Below are 14,444 nucleotides of genomic sequence, written 5' to 3'. Positions count from 1 at the left end.
CCTACAAGTGTGAGCAAAGTACGATGAATATTAAACAGCCCTGCCCTTGAAAATAGAAACCCCACTGGGGGTGCCTCCCCTCCTCCATAGAGTGCCAGGTTTCTTGTCCTGCTGCTCTGCTCACACACGTCTCTTCTGCTCTTTTCTTCTGAGATTGGGACCCCTCGGATTTCTCCAATTTCCATAGACAGAACAACTCAGCCTTCCCTCTTGTTTTGCCATCTCTTTCTAGATCCTGCTCTGGTTCCTATTTTTTCACACTCCAGTGGTCAATCAGACACTTCCTTAAGCAAAAACAGTTTCTACCAAAGATAGCTATACCCCACCAGGTTTAAAACTGTTCTTTGTTATCATACTTTTTATTGCCTGTGGGTGATGAGACTATGGTAATTTTTTCTTTTTTTCTGTATGATTGTTCTTTCTGAAATATCTTATGGTGAATCATGTAGCCTCTCCAACAACAGTACTTGAATTTGTGAACTGTAGGAGATTGAACCCCCTCCCTCACCCTGGTTAGTTTAAAATCTGCACAGTACACAGGTCCTGGCCTGGATGGGTTATTTCCATCTTGGACTAGATGTGGGAGGAAGGAAGAGAATATCCCTCCACAGCATCCCTTTCATAACTTTCATCTTGTTCACTGAAGGGAAAGAAGGTTTTTTCAGGAAGGGAAAAGGCATAAAGAAGATGTAGGAAGTCCAAGTAGAAGTATGGGTTTGGACCTTGAAGAATTGAAGCCCAGGCTTAGAACCCTTGGCACCGTAGAGCTGGGGGTCAGTTAAGGGGTGTCAACAATGGCAGTAGGAGTCATCAGCAAGATCCTCAGTCAAGAACTTGCTGAAGAAGGGCAGACAGTAGAGAATCAGGCTCTTGAGAATACCTTTAATGTTTAGGGTGGGATGAGACCCAGATAGGTTAGATACCTGGACAGGTCGGTCTCAGAGGGACCATGGGACAGAGGGGACGGAGGGTGTGTAGTGCATTGAATTGTGTTCCCCCAAAATATGTGTTGGAAATCCTAATCTCTATGCCTGTGGTTATAATACCATTTGGGAATAGGTTGTTTTTGTTAGTGAGTGTTAGTGTGTGTCTTAAATCAATCTTTTTTGAGACATAAAAGAAGTTAAACAAGCAAGCTAAAGAAGCAGAGATGGGTGAAGAGAGATTGCAAGCCACGGAAAGATCGCCCAGGAGCAGAAACTCAAAAGAGACAAGGACGTTCCCCTAGAGTTGACAGAGCGGGAAAGCCTTCACCTAGAGCCGGCACCCTGATTGCAGACTTCTAGCCTCCTAAACGGTAAGAAAATAAATTTGTTTGTTAAAGCCGTCCACTTGTGGTATTTCTGTTATAGCAGGACTATACTGAAAACCTTATGAATGGCAGCAGAATATTGTCTGATATAGTGGCAGAAGATGAGCCCTTCAGGTTGGAAGGGACTCAAGAGACCTCTAGTGGGGAGCTGCCTCCTCAAAGTAGAGTCGACCTTAAATGACGTGGATGGAGTCAAGCTTTCAGGAACTTCCTTTGCAGATGTGGCATGACTCAAAATGAGAAGAAACAGCTGCAAACATCCATTAACAGTTGGAACCTGGAATTTATGAAGTACGAATGTAGGAAAATTGGAAATCATCAAAAATGAAAGGGAATGCGTAAACATCAATATCCTAGGCGTTAGTGAGCTGAAATGGATTGATATCAGCCATTTTGAATCAAAGAATCATATGGCCTACTATGCCAGGAATGACAACTTGAAGCGGAATGGCGTTGGATTCATCGTCAAAAAGAAAGTTTCAAGATCTATCCTGAAGTCCAGCCCTGTCAGTGATAGGATGATATCTGTACGTCTACAAGAAAGACCAGTTAATGTGACTATTAATTCAAATTTAGGTACCAAGCACTAATGCCAAAGATGAAGAAATTGAAGATTTTTACCAGCTTCTGCAGTCTGAAATTGATCGAACTGCAATCAGGATGCGTTGATAATTACTGGTGATTAGAATGCGAAAGTTGGAAACAAAGAAGAAGAATCAGTTGAAAAACAGGCCTTGGTGATAGAAATGGTGCCGGAGATCGCATAATAGAATTTTGCAAGACCAACGACTTCTTCGTTGCAAATACCTTTTTTCACCAACATAAATGGCAACTGTACATGTGGACCTCACCAGATGGAATACACAGGAATCAGATCGACTGCATCTATGGAAAGAGATGATGGAAAAGGTTAGTATCATCAGTCAGAACATTTCCAGGGGCTGATTGAGGCACAGACCATCAATTGCTTGTATGCAAGTTCAAGTTAAAGCTAAAGAAAATTAGAACAAATCCATGAGACCCAGAGTACTACCTTGAATATATCCCACCTGAATTTAGAGACCATCTCAATATATTTGATGCATTCAACACTGATGACCAAAGACCAGACAAGTTGTGGAATGACATCAAGGACATCATACATGAAGAAAGCATGAAAGAAAAGACCAAAATAGATGTCAGAAGAGACTCTGAAACTTGCTCTTGAACGTCGAGCAGCTAAGGCAAGAGGAAGAAATGATGAGGTCAGAGAGCTGAACAGAAGACTTCAAAGGGCAACTTGAGAAGACAAAGTATTTTAATGATATGTGCAAAGACCAGGAGTTAGAAAAACAAAAGGGAAGAACATGTTTGGCATTTCTCAAGCTGAAAAAAATGAAGAAAAAATTCAAGCCTTGAGTCGCAATAGTGAAGGATTCTATGGACAAAATATTAAACGACACAGGAGGCATCGAAAGAAGACAGAAGGAATACAGAGTCATTATACCAAAAAAAATTGGTCAATGTTCAACTCTTTCAGGAAGTAGCACATGATCAGAAACCGATGGTACTGAAGGAAGAAGTCCAAGCTGCACTGAAGGCATTGGCAAAAAACAAGGCACCAGGAATTGACAGAAAGCAATTGATATGTTTCAACAAACAGATTCGGTGTGGCAAGTTCTCACTTGTCTATGCCAAGAAATTTGAAGACAGCTACCTGGCCAAGCAACTGGAAGAGATCCATATTTATGCCTATTCCATACAAAGGTGATCCAACTGAATGTGCAAATTAACAAACACTACTTACATATTATCACATGTAAGTAAACTTTTGCTGAAGGTCATTCAAAAGCGGCTCCAGCAGTACAACAGGGATATCATTGCTGATGTCAAATGGCTCCTGGCCGAAAGCAGAGAACACGAGAAAGATGTTTACCTGTGTTTTACTGACTGTGCAAAGGCATTTGACTATGTGGATTATAACAGATATGGGTAACATTGTGAAGAATGGGAATTCCAGAACACTTAATTGTGTCCATGAGGAACCTGTACATAGATCAAGAGCCAGTCGTTCAAACAGAGCGAGGGAATACTGTGTGGTTTAAAGTCAGGAAAGGTTTGTGTCAGGGTTGTATCCTTTCACCATACCTATTCAATCTGTCTGCTGAGCAAATAATCTGAGAAGCTGGACTATATGAAGAACGGGGCATCAGGGTTGGAGGAAGACTCATTAACAACCTGCGATATGCAGATGACAACTTTGCTTGCTGAAAGGGAAGAGGACTTAAAGCACCTACTAATGAAGATTAAAGACCGCAGCCTTCAGTATGGATTGTACCTTAACATAAAACAAAAATCCTCACAACTGGACCAACAAGCAACATCGTGATAAATGGAGAAAATACAGAAGTTGTCAAGGATTTCGCTTTACTTGAATATACAATCAACACCCATGGAAGCAGCAGTCAAGATATCAAAAAACGGATTGCTTTGGGCAAATCTGCTGTAAAAGACCTCTTTAAAGTGTTAAAAAGCAACAATGTCACCTTGAAGACTAAGGTGTGCCTGACCCAAGCCATGGTGTTTTCAGTTGTCTCATATGCATGTAAAAGCTAGACAGTAAATAAGGAGGACCGAAGAATTGAAGAATTGATGCCTTTGAATTATGATCTTGGTGAAGAATATTGAAATAACAGGGACTGTGAAAAGAACGAACAAATCTATCTTGGAAGAAGTACAGCCAGAATACTTCTGAGGAGCAAGGATGGCGAGACTATGTTTCCCATACTTTGGACGTGTTATCAGGAGGGACCAGTCCTTGGAAGTGGATATCATGCTTGGTAGAATAGAGGGTCAGTGAAAAAGAGGAAGACTCTTAATGAGATGGATTGACGCAGTGGCTGCAACAGTGGGCTCAAGCATGACAATGATTGTGAGGATGGTGCAGGACCTGAGAGTGTTTCATCTGTTGCACACAGGGTCGCTGTGAGTCGGAACTGACTTGATGGCATCTAACAACAACAGGACTAGATAACTATGAGTAGTTAAGCGGGAGGATGGTGCTGATAGTGGTGAACGCACTACTGGCTTCAGGCATTGCTGGGACTTGAGGGGAGTGTGTCAGAGTAAGATGGTGGTGCGGAGGTCTCATCGAGGAGATCTGAATTCTTCTCAGGGTTTAGTTGAAATCAATCAATCAGATAATACTAAGGCAGTTTTGGGTAAGCTTCGTGCTGCAGAAGATGTTTGCACTGGAACTTGTGTAGCCTCTTTGCCATAGTAACAGTGGCTTTGCGGCTGGGAGTCTGGTAGTCTGGTGGAGATGAGGTAGCATTTTCCTGCTTCCCAGTTTTTTCTGGGTTTTAGTGATCTATTTTTTATTGAGTATTTGGAGGGGATCCGGAGGAGAGAGGGGCACAGGGCGGTGGAGAACTTCTGCATCGTTCTGGGTTTGATCGATCCCTTTATTTAGTGAATTCGCAGCTCCTGACTCAGGCTCCCTGATACTGCACTGGGTTTTTAGTCTTTAGGATAGAATCTGAATCTCTGTATTTTTAAAAAGTTGCAGTAGTGGGAAAGAGGGAGTTTAAGATATGTAAATTTGAGGACAGGCTAATGTAAGTCTTCTTGGTTCTAAAGAAATATTTTTATGAATTTGCTAGCCAATTTTTCTGTGTTTCGAGAAAACAAATATGAAGTAGGTTTAGTCTTCATGTAGGGGTTCAGTTACAGTAAAGGAGAATTTCTTGACTGTGGTCTCTCTTGCACGTTGAACCAGATACATGTAGCTGCGTTTTTGTGCCATCTGCCTGCTGAGGCATGGAATGAATGGTCATCTGCATACTCAGGAGCCCAAGGGGCGGCCAGGATGGCCTCCCGCACCACTGAGCAAACTGGACAGAGGGGCCAGTAGAAGGAGCCTGGCCTGAGCCTTGTTTGCCTTCACTGTTCAGCCTTACACCCCAGGCTTTGGAAGGTTCTGGAAGGGTTACAGGATTGGACTTGTGCAGACCTTGCCGAGGTATTAATGAGCGGAGAGAAGTGGCTACTATGTGAGATTGTGTGGGTGGAAGACAGTCTTGAGGCCTTAATGGATTTTGCGCTTTTGCCCAGCTGACTGGTAAGAATGTTATCTTGAAACCATTTTTAAATACAGTTTGTATAGGGGATTGTTCAAGTGAAGTAAACAAATGTGTCTCCTGACCTCCAGGGTTTACAGCCTAGGGCAGTTTTCATGGACCTTCAGTTCTTGCCGATAAAATCATCTATATTCTCTCCCGCTAATCTCCTCCCCCCCCCCCCCCCCGCTGGAAAAAAACCAAAAACAGAGTGTGCCACCCAGAGCTCTTCAGGTATCCCAGATACCCAACAGGTGAGACGGCTGCCCCACGACTGTCCCGTGGTGGTTCTGAAGGGGTTCCAGAAAGTGCAGTAGACTCCTGGTATGGGGACAGTTTCACTTGCTGTTGTAACTTCAAATTTGTCGATGTACAATAAAGATGTTGGCTGGAAAGACAGCGCGTTTTTATGTTTAAATGTTGTGCTTAAATTCTGTCAATGGCAGTTTGAACACTGGGTTTATCTGTTAGGATGCGTACATGTGACCACTTTGCCTCTTCCTCACAAGTTGGCCTTTTTCAGATTGGTGATCTACGTTGCATTTCCTCCCTTCACAGCTTAAAAACTTAATCTCAAATCCTTTGCTTATCATCCCTTGCTTTCCTTTTTTATAATTTTTTGGCATGTATACGCCAGCTGCTCCGCAGGAGAAGGATGTGGCAGTCTGCTTTCGTAAAGATTACAGCCTTGGAAAACCTACGGGACAGTTCTGCTCTGTCGTATAGGGATTGCTATGAGTTAGAATTGACTTGATGGCAGTGGGTTAGGTTTTTTTTTTTTTGGTTATACAAATCTGAAAAAAATAAAAATAAAAAAATTTTAGTTGATTTAAATTTTAAAAAAGGTATCATGCTGTGTATAATGGTTTGGAACTTCTACTCCCGAGACTGTCATCCTAAGATTCCCAGTTTAACCTGGAACTAAAGCCCCTCCTGGATGTCACCTTTCAGCCAAATAATAGATTGGCCTATAAAATAAACAGTAACACCTGTGAGGAATGTGCTCCTTTAAACAGTCAGCTACACAGACCAAACTGTCCGCATTTACACAGAAGCAAAGATGGGAAGGCAAGGAGGGGCCAAGAAACTCGATGGATGGAAACAGGGCAGGAGGAGTGGAAATGCCCAGAGTGCTGACACGTTATGGGGATTGTCACAGAGCAACCTGTGTATGAATTGTTGACTGGGAATCGAATTTGCTGTGTAAACTTTCACCTAAAACACAATAAAATATTTTAAAAAATAGTTTGGAACTTTTAAAACTTATGTTGTTAAGATTTTATCCATATTGTTGCGTGCCATTATAGTTCATTCAGTTTTTTAAAAATTGAGGTAGATGGATACAGTGAAATGGAAGATTTCAGTGTGAAGATTGTTTACGAAGCAGACAGTTTAGTGAGTTTTGACGGTTATATGTACCTATGTGACTAATGCCCCAGTCAAGGCAGAGAGCATTTCCATTGCCCCAGGAAGCTGTGCTTTCTTCCAGTTTTAATACCCACCCCTATAGCAACCACTGACATGATGTACATCCCCACGGCTTAGGCTGCTTGTTCTTGATTTCATATAAATGAAATTGTACACCATACACTCTTTACTGTTTGGATTTTCACTCCACATCATGACTATCCGTGGTATTTTGTGCATTTGCAGTTTATTCACGTTTTTTATCTGTTGTATGACTCTCCCACAATTTGTTTCTGTAGACTACTGTTCATGGACATGTAGGTTGTTTCTAGTTTGGAATTATTATAATTAGAGGCATCATAAACATTCCTTTTGGGTAAATACCCAGGAGTGGAATTGATGGATCATAGGGTAAACGTATATTTAACCTCATAAGAAACTGCCAAACAGTTTTCCAAAAGTGGGTGTATAGTTTCACATTTCCCGTAGCAGGGTGCAGGGGTTTCGATTGCTCGGCCTTCTTGCCAACCTTGATGTCCCCAGTCTTTTCATTTTTACCATTCTATTAGATGTGAAGTGTGTATCATTTGATCATTTCCTTGATGAACAGTCATGTTGAGTACCTTTTCATGTGCACATTGGCCATTCATATAAGCTTCCTTTATGAAGTATCTATTCAGATCTTTTCCCCATTGAAAACATTGTAGTGTTGTCTTCTAATTAATGAGTTATAAAAGTTCTTTGTGTATTCTACATACAAGTCCTTTGCAGATACATGATTTGTGAATATGTTCTCCCAGTAGGTGGTTTGCCTTTTCATATTTTAGTAGCATCTTTTGATGAGCAGAAGCTTTTAATTTTGATGAAGCCCAATTTATTGATTTTTTTTTTCTTTTATACTTAATTTTTCCCCCAGGAAATCTTTGCCTACCCCAAAGGAGAAGTCATTCTATTTTTTTTTTTTCCTGGTAGCTTGTAGTTTTTACTTTGATATTTAGACTTTTTTAAAAATTTTTATTGTGCTTTAAGTGAAAGTTTACAAATCGTCAGTCTCTCACACAAAAACTTACATACGCCTGCTAGATATACTTTCAATTGCTCTCCCCCTAGTGAGACAGCCCGCTCCCTCCCTCCAGCCTCTCTTTTCCTGTCCATTTCCCCAGCTTCTAACTCTCTCTACCCTCTCATCTCCCCTCCAGGGAGGAGGTGCCAACATAGTCTCAAGTGTCCACCTGATCTAAGAAGCTCACTCCTCACCAGCATCCCTCTCCAACCCATTGTCCAGTCCAATCCCTGTCTGAACAGTTGGCTTTGGAAATGGTTCCTGTCCTGGGCCAACAGAAGGTCTGGGGGCCATGGCCACCGGGATCCTTCTAGTCTCAGTCAGACCATTAAATCTGGTCTTTTTATGAGAATTTGGGGTCTGCATCCCACTGCTCTCCTGCTCCTTCGGGTTCTCTGTTGTGTTCCCTGTCAGGGCAGCCATCAGTTGTAGCTGGGGACCATCTAGTTCTTCTGGTCTCAGGCTGATGTAGTCTCTGGTTTATGTGGCCCTTTCTGTCTCTTGGGCTCGTAATAGCCTTGTGTCCTTGATGTTCTTCATTCTCCTTTGCTTCAGGTGGGTTGAGACCAAATGATGCATCTTAGATGGCCGCTTGCTAGCATTTAAGACCCCAGACGCCACTCTCCAAAGTGGGATGCAGAATGTTTTCTTAATAGATTTTATTATGCCAATTGACTTGGATGTCCCCTGAAGCCATGGTCCCCAAACCCCAGCTCCTGCTACGCTGGCCTTCAAAACATTCAGTTTATTCAGGAAACTTCTTTGCTTTTGGTTTAGTTCAGTTGTGCTGACCTCGCCTGTGTTGTGTGTTGTCTTTCCCTTCACCTAAAGTAGATCTTATCTACTATCCAGTTAGTGAATACCCCTCTCCCACCCTGTTTCCCTCCCCTGTCTCGTAACCATCAAAGAATATTTTCTTCTCCGTTTAAACTGTTTTTCTCGAGTTCTTGTAATAGTATTCTTATACAATATTTCGGCACTGGGTTTTTTTTTTGTTGTTGTTTATACAATATTTATCCTTTTGCAACTGACTAATTTCACTCAGCATAATGCCTTCCAGGTTTCTCCATGTTATGAAATGTTTCACAGATTCATCATTGTTCTTTATCAATGCATAGTATTCCATTGTGCGAATATACCATAATTTCTTTATCCATTGATCTGTTGTTGGGCATATTGGTTGCTTCCATCTTTTTGCTATTGTAAACATATATCTGTTCATGTAAAGGCTCTTATTTCTCTAGGATAAATTCCAAGAAGTGGGACTGCTGGATCGTATGGTAGTTCTATTTCTAACTTTTTAAGGAAGCGCCAAATCGATTTCCAAAGTGCTTGTACCATTCCTACCAGCAGTGTATAAGTGTTCCAGTCTCTTCACAGCCTCTCCAACATTTATTGTTTGTGTTTTTTGGATTAATGCCAGCCTTGTTGGAGTGAGATGGAATCTCATTGTAGTTTTGATCTGCATTTCTCTAATGGCTAATGATCCTGAGCATTTCCTCATGTATCTGTTAGCGACCTGAATGTCTTCTTTAATGAAGTGTCTCTTCATATCTTTTGCCCATTTTTTAATTGGGTTATTTGTCTTTTGCAGTTGAGCTTTTGCAGGATCACGTAGATCTTAGAGAGCAGGCGCCCATCGGAAATGTTATAGCTAAAAACTTTTTCCCGGTCTGTAGGTACTCGTTTTACCCTTTCGATGAAGTCTTTAGATGAGCATAGGTGTTTTGATTTTTAGGAGCTTCCAGTTATCTAGTTTTTCTTCTGCATTGTTAGTAACGTCTTGTATAGTGTTTATGCCATGTATTAGGATTCCTAGCATTGTCCCTATTTTTTCTTCCATGATCTTTATTGTTTTAGATTTTATATTTAGGTCTTTGATCCGTTTTGAGTTAGTTCTTGTGCATGGTATGAGGTATGGGTCTTGTTTCATTTTTTTGCAGATGGATATCTAGTTATGCCAGCACCATTTGTTAAAAAGACTGTCTTTTCCCCATTTAACTGACTTTGGGCCTTTGTCAAATATCACCTGCTCATATGTGGATGGATTTATGTCTGGATTCTGAATTCTGTTCCATTGGTCTATGTGTCTGTTGTTGTACCAGTACCAGGCTGTTTTGACTACTGTGGCAGTATAATAGGCTTTAAAATCAAGTAGAGTGAGGCCTCCAACTTTGTTCTTCTTTTCCAGTAATGCTTTACTTATCCAGGGCCTATTCCGTTTCCATATGAAGTTGGTGATTTGTTTCTCCATCTCATTAAAAAATGTCATTGGAATTTGGATTCAAATTGCATTATATCTGTAGGTGGCTTTTGGTAGAATAGACATTTTTATAATGTTAAGTCTTCCTATCCATGAACATGGTATGTTTTTCCACTTTAGGTCTCTTTTGGTTTCTTGCAGTACTGCCTTGTAGTGTTCTTTGTGTAGGTCTTTTACATCTCTGGTAAGATTTATTCCTAAGCATTTTATCTTCTTGGGGGCTACTGTGAATGGTATTGATTTTGTGATTTCCTCTTCGATGTTCTTTTTGTTGGCATAGAGGAATCCAGCTGATTTTTGTATGTTTATCTTGTATCCAAGTACTCTGCTGAACTCTTCTATTAGTTTCAGTAGTTTTCTTGAGGAATCTTTTGGGTTATCTGTGTATAAGATCATGTCATCTGCAAATAGAGATACTTTGACTTCTTCCTTGCCAATCTGGATGCCCTTTATTTCTTTATCTAGCCTAATTGCTCTGGCTAGAACTTCCAGCACAATGTTGAATAAGATTGGTGATAAAAGGCATCCTGGACTGGAATACTGTTCTCAAGAGGAATGTTTTCAGACTCTCTCCATTTAGGGTGATGTTGGCTATTAGCTTTGTATAAATGCCCTTTATTGTGTTGAGGAATTTTCCTTCTATACCTATTTTGATGAGAGTTTTTATCGTGAATGGGTATTGAACTTTGTCAAATACTTTTTCTGCATCAATTGATAAGATCGTGTGGTTCTTGTCTTTTGTTTTATTTATGTGGCGGATTACATTAATTGTTTTTCTAATGTTGAACCATCCCTGCATACCTCGTATGAATCCCACTTGGTAGTGGTGAATTATTTTTTTGATATGTTGTTGAATTCTGTTGGCTAGAATTTTGTTGAGGGTTTTTGCATCTACGTTCATGAGGGATATAAGTCTGGAATTTTCTTTTTTTGTGGTGTCTCTAACTGGTTTTGGTATCAGGGATATGGTGGCTTTATAAAATGAGTTTGGGAGTATTTCATCCTTTTCTATGCTCTACTCTAAAATACCTTTAGTAGTAGTGGTATTAACTCTTCTCTGAAAGCTTGGGTAGAACTCTCCAGTGAAGCCTTCTGGGCCAGGGCTTTATTTTGTTGGGAGGTTTTTGATTATTTTTTCAATCTCTTCTTTTGTTATGTGTTTATTTAGTTGTTCTACCCTGTTTGTGTTAGTTTAAATTGGTAGTGTGTTTCTAGAAATTCATCCATTTCTTCTAGGTTTTCAAATTTGTTAAGAGTACAATTTTTTGTAGTAGTCTGATATGATTATTTTAATTTCAGTTGGGTCTGTTGTGATATCGCCCTTCTTATTTCTCATTTGGGCTCTTTGCTTTTCCTCCTGTTTTTCTTTTGTCATTTTGTCTAGTAGTTTATCAGTTTTGTTAATTTTTTTAAAAGAACCAGCTTTTGGTCTTGTTAATTCTTTCAATTGTTTTTCTGTTCTCTGTTTTATCTAGTTCTGCTCTAATTTTTATTATTTGCTTTGTTCTGGTGCCTGAAGGTTTCTTTTGTTGCTCTCTTTCTATTTGTTCAAGTTGTAGGGATAATTCTTTGACTTTGGCCCTTCCTTTTGTATGTGTGCATTTTTTGATATAAATTGACCTCTGAGCACTGCTTTAGATGTGTCCCAAAGGTTCAGATAGGGAATGTTTTCATTCTCATTGCGTTCTATGAATTTCTTTGTTCCATCCTTAATGTGTTCTATGAAAATCCTGGCAGTGTAGTGGTTAAGTGCTACGGCTGCTAACCAAAGGGTCGACAGTTTGAATCCACCAGGCGCTCCTTGGAAACTCTGTGGGGCAGTTCTACTCTGTCTTGTAGGATCGCTATGAGTTGGAATCGACTCAACGGCATTGGGTTTGGTTTTTTGGGGTTTGGTAATGTCTTCTATAACCCGGTCATTTTTGAGCAGGGTTCAGTTTCAAAGTGTTTGAATTCTTTTCCCTGCTTTTGTTTTGTTTTGTTTTCTACTTTTATGGCCTTATGGTCAGAGAAGATAGATGCTTTGTAATATTTTGATGTTTTGGATTCTGCTAAGGCTTGCTTTAGGACCTAATATGTGATCTATTCTAGATAATGTTCCATGTGCACTAGAAAAGAAAGTGTACTTCACTGCTTTTGGCTGGAGTGTTCTGTGTATGTCTGTGAGTTCAAGTTGGTTGACTGTGGCATTTAGATCTTCTGTGTTTTTATTGAGCTTCTTTCTGGATGTTCTGTCCTTCACTGAAAGTGTTGTGTTGAAGTCTCCTACAATTATTGTGGAGCTGTCTGTCTCACTTTTCAGTGCTGATAGAGTTTGTTTTATGTATCTTGCAGCCCTGTCATTGGGTGCATAAATATTTAATATGGTTGTATCCTCCTGGTATATTGTCCCTTTAATCATTATATAGTGTCCTTCCTTATCCTTTGTGGTGGATTTAACTTTAAAGTCTATTTTGTCAGAAATTAGTATAGCCACTTCTGCTCTTTTATCTATTTTTTCCATCCTTTGAGTTTTAGTTTGTGTCTTTAAGTCTAAGGTGTGTCTCTTGTAGGCAGCATGTGGATGGAGCATGTTTTTTTAATCCGTTCTGCCACTCTCTGTCTCTTTATTGGTGCATCTAGTCCTTTTACATTATGGGTGGGTATGAGTTTAGTGCTGTCATTTTGATGTCTTTTTTTGTGTGTTGTTGTTAGTTAATTTTTTTCAGTTAATTTTTGTGCTGAGTACTTTATATAGCGTCTTTCCTCTTATTCATTGTTAATTTTGTTTCTGCTGAGTCTCTCTTTTTTTCTCATGTTTTATTTTGATGAGTGGGATTGTTAGTCTCCTTTGTGGTTACCTTAATATTTAGCCGTTTTTCTAAGTTTAAATCTAACTCTTATTTCTTTATATAGCGTTGTCCTCGTCTCCATATGAAAGACCTATGGCTACGTTTCTCAGTCTCTCTTTATTGTTTTAATGTTGTCTTCTTTTACATAATAATATCGCTGTTACCCTGTTTTGAGCATTTTTTAAAATCTTGCTTTCTTTTTTTGATTTCCCTGTCTGGGTTGACTTCTGATTGCTCTGCCCAGTGTTCTAGTCTTGGGTTGGTATCTGATATTATTGATTTTCTAACCAAAGAACTCCCTTTAGTATTTCTTGTAGTTTAGGTTTGGTTTTCATGAAATCCCTAAACTTCTGTTTATCTGGAAATGTCCTAATTTCGCCTTCATATTTGAGCGACAGTTTTACTGGATATATGATTCCTGCTGTCAGTTTTTTTCCTTCAGTGCTTTATGTAAGTCATCCCATTGCCTTCTTGCCTGCATGGTTTCTGCCAAGTAGTCCGAGCTTGTTTTTATTGTAGGTGGCTTTTTGTTTATCCATAGCCACTCTTAAAGTACTCTCTGTCTTTGGTTTTGGCAAATTTGATTATAATATGTCTTGGTGACTTTTTTTTTTTTTGAGTTCTATCTTATGTGGTGTTCAATGAGCATCTTGGATAGATATCTTCTTATCTTTCTCTATATCAGGGAAGTTTTCTGCCAACAAATCTCTCTGTATTTTCTGTTATCCCTCCCTTTTCTGGTACTCCAGTCATTTGTAGGTTATTTTTCTTGATACAGTCCCACATGATTCTTAGGGTTTCTTCATTTTTTTTTTAATTCTTTTTTGTGATTTTCTTTGAATATATTGGTGCCAAGTGTTTTATCTTCAGTCTCACTAATTCTGCCTTCCACTTGCTCAGTTCTGCTCCTCTGACTTTCTTTTGAGTTGTGTAATTCTGTAATTTTATTGTTAATCTGAATTTCTGATTGCTTCTCTGGGGATTCTTGCAGCTTATTCAGCTTTTCATCATGTTCTTGAATAACCTTTTTAATTTCTTCAGCTGCTTCACTTGTGTGTTCTTGGCTTGTTCTGCGTTTTGCCTGATCTCATTCCTGATGTCTTGAAGAGTTCTTTATATTAATCTTTTGTATTCTGCATCTGGTAATTCCAGGAAACCACCTTCATCCAGAAATCCTTTGATTCTTTGTTTTGAGAGCTTGTTGAAGCAATCATGGTCAGCTTCTTTATGTGATTTGATATTTACTGTTGTCTCTGAGCCATCTATAAGTTATTCTTTTAGTTTATTTTGTTTGCTTACTGTATCATAGCTTCTTGCTTTGTTTTGTTTTGTATGCCCAAATAGGCTGCTTGAGTGAGCTAGATTGATTATTTGCTCTGATGTCCTGTCACCAGATGGCTAGAGCTGTTATCAGGTATATTGGCCTAGGAGTCCATTCACTTTTCTTGTATGGATTCAGCTCAGGTGTCCA

The 14,444-nt window shown here is 39.6% G+C and overlaps 1 protein-coding gene across 4 annotated transcripts in view; it reads left to right on the top strand.

Moving 5' to 3' along the window:
* Positions 1-14,444, top strand: part of B3GNTL1 (UDP-GlcNAc:betaGal beta-1,3-N-acetylglucosaminyltransferase like 1) — a 186,135-nt gene that overhangs the window by 23,058 nt on the left and 148,633 nt on the right. The window contains exon 1 of one of the 4 annotated variants that reach the window (XM_049859179.1): positions 1,118-1,297. The exons of the other annotated variants lie outside the window; for them this stretch is intronic. The gene's annotated coding sequence lies outside the window, so the exon portion shown is untranslated. Of the gene's footprint in view, positions 1-1,117; positions 1,298-14,444 lie in introns of those variants that run through there. 4 annotated transcript variants of the gene reach the window in all.

Source organism: Elephas maximus, chromosome 19 (genome assembly GCF_024166365.1).
Source record: "Elephas maximus indicus isolate mEleMax1 chromosome 19, mEleMax1 primary haplotype, whole genome shotgun sequence".
Classification (NCBI taxonomy): Eukaryota; Metazoa; Chordata; class Mammalia; order Proboscidea; family Elephantidae; genus Elephas; species Elephas maximus.
This window is presented reverse-complemented; position numbering and strand designations above follow the sequence as displayed.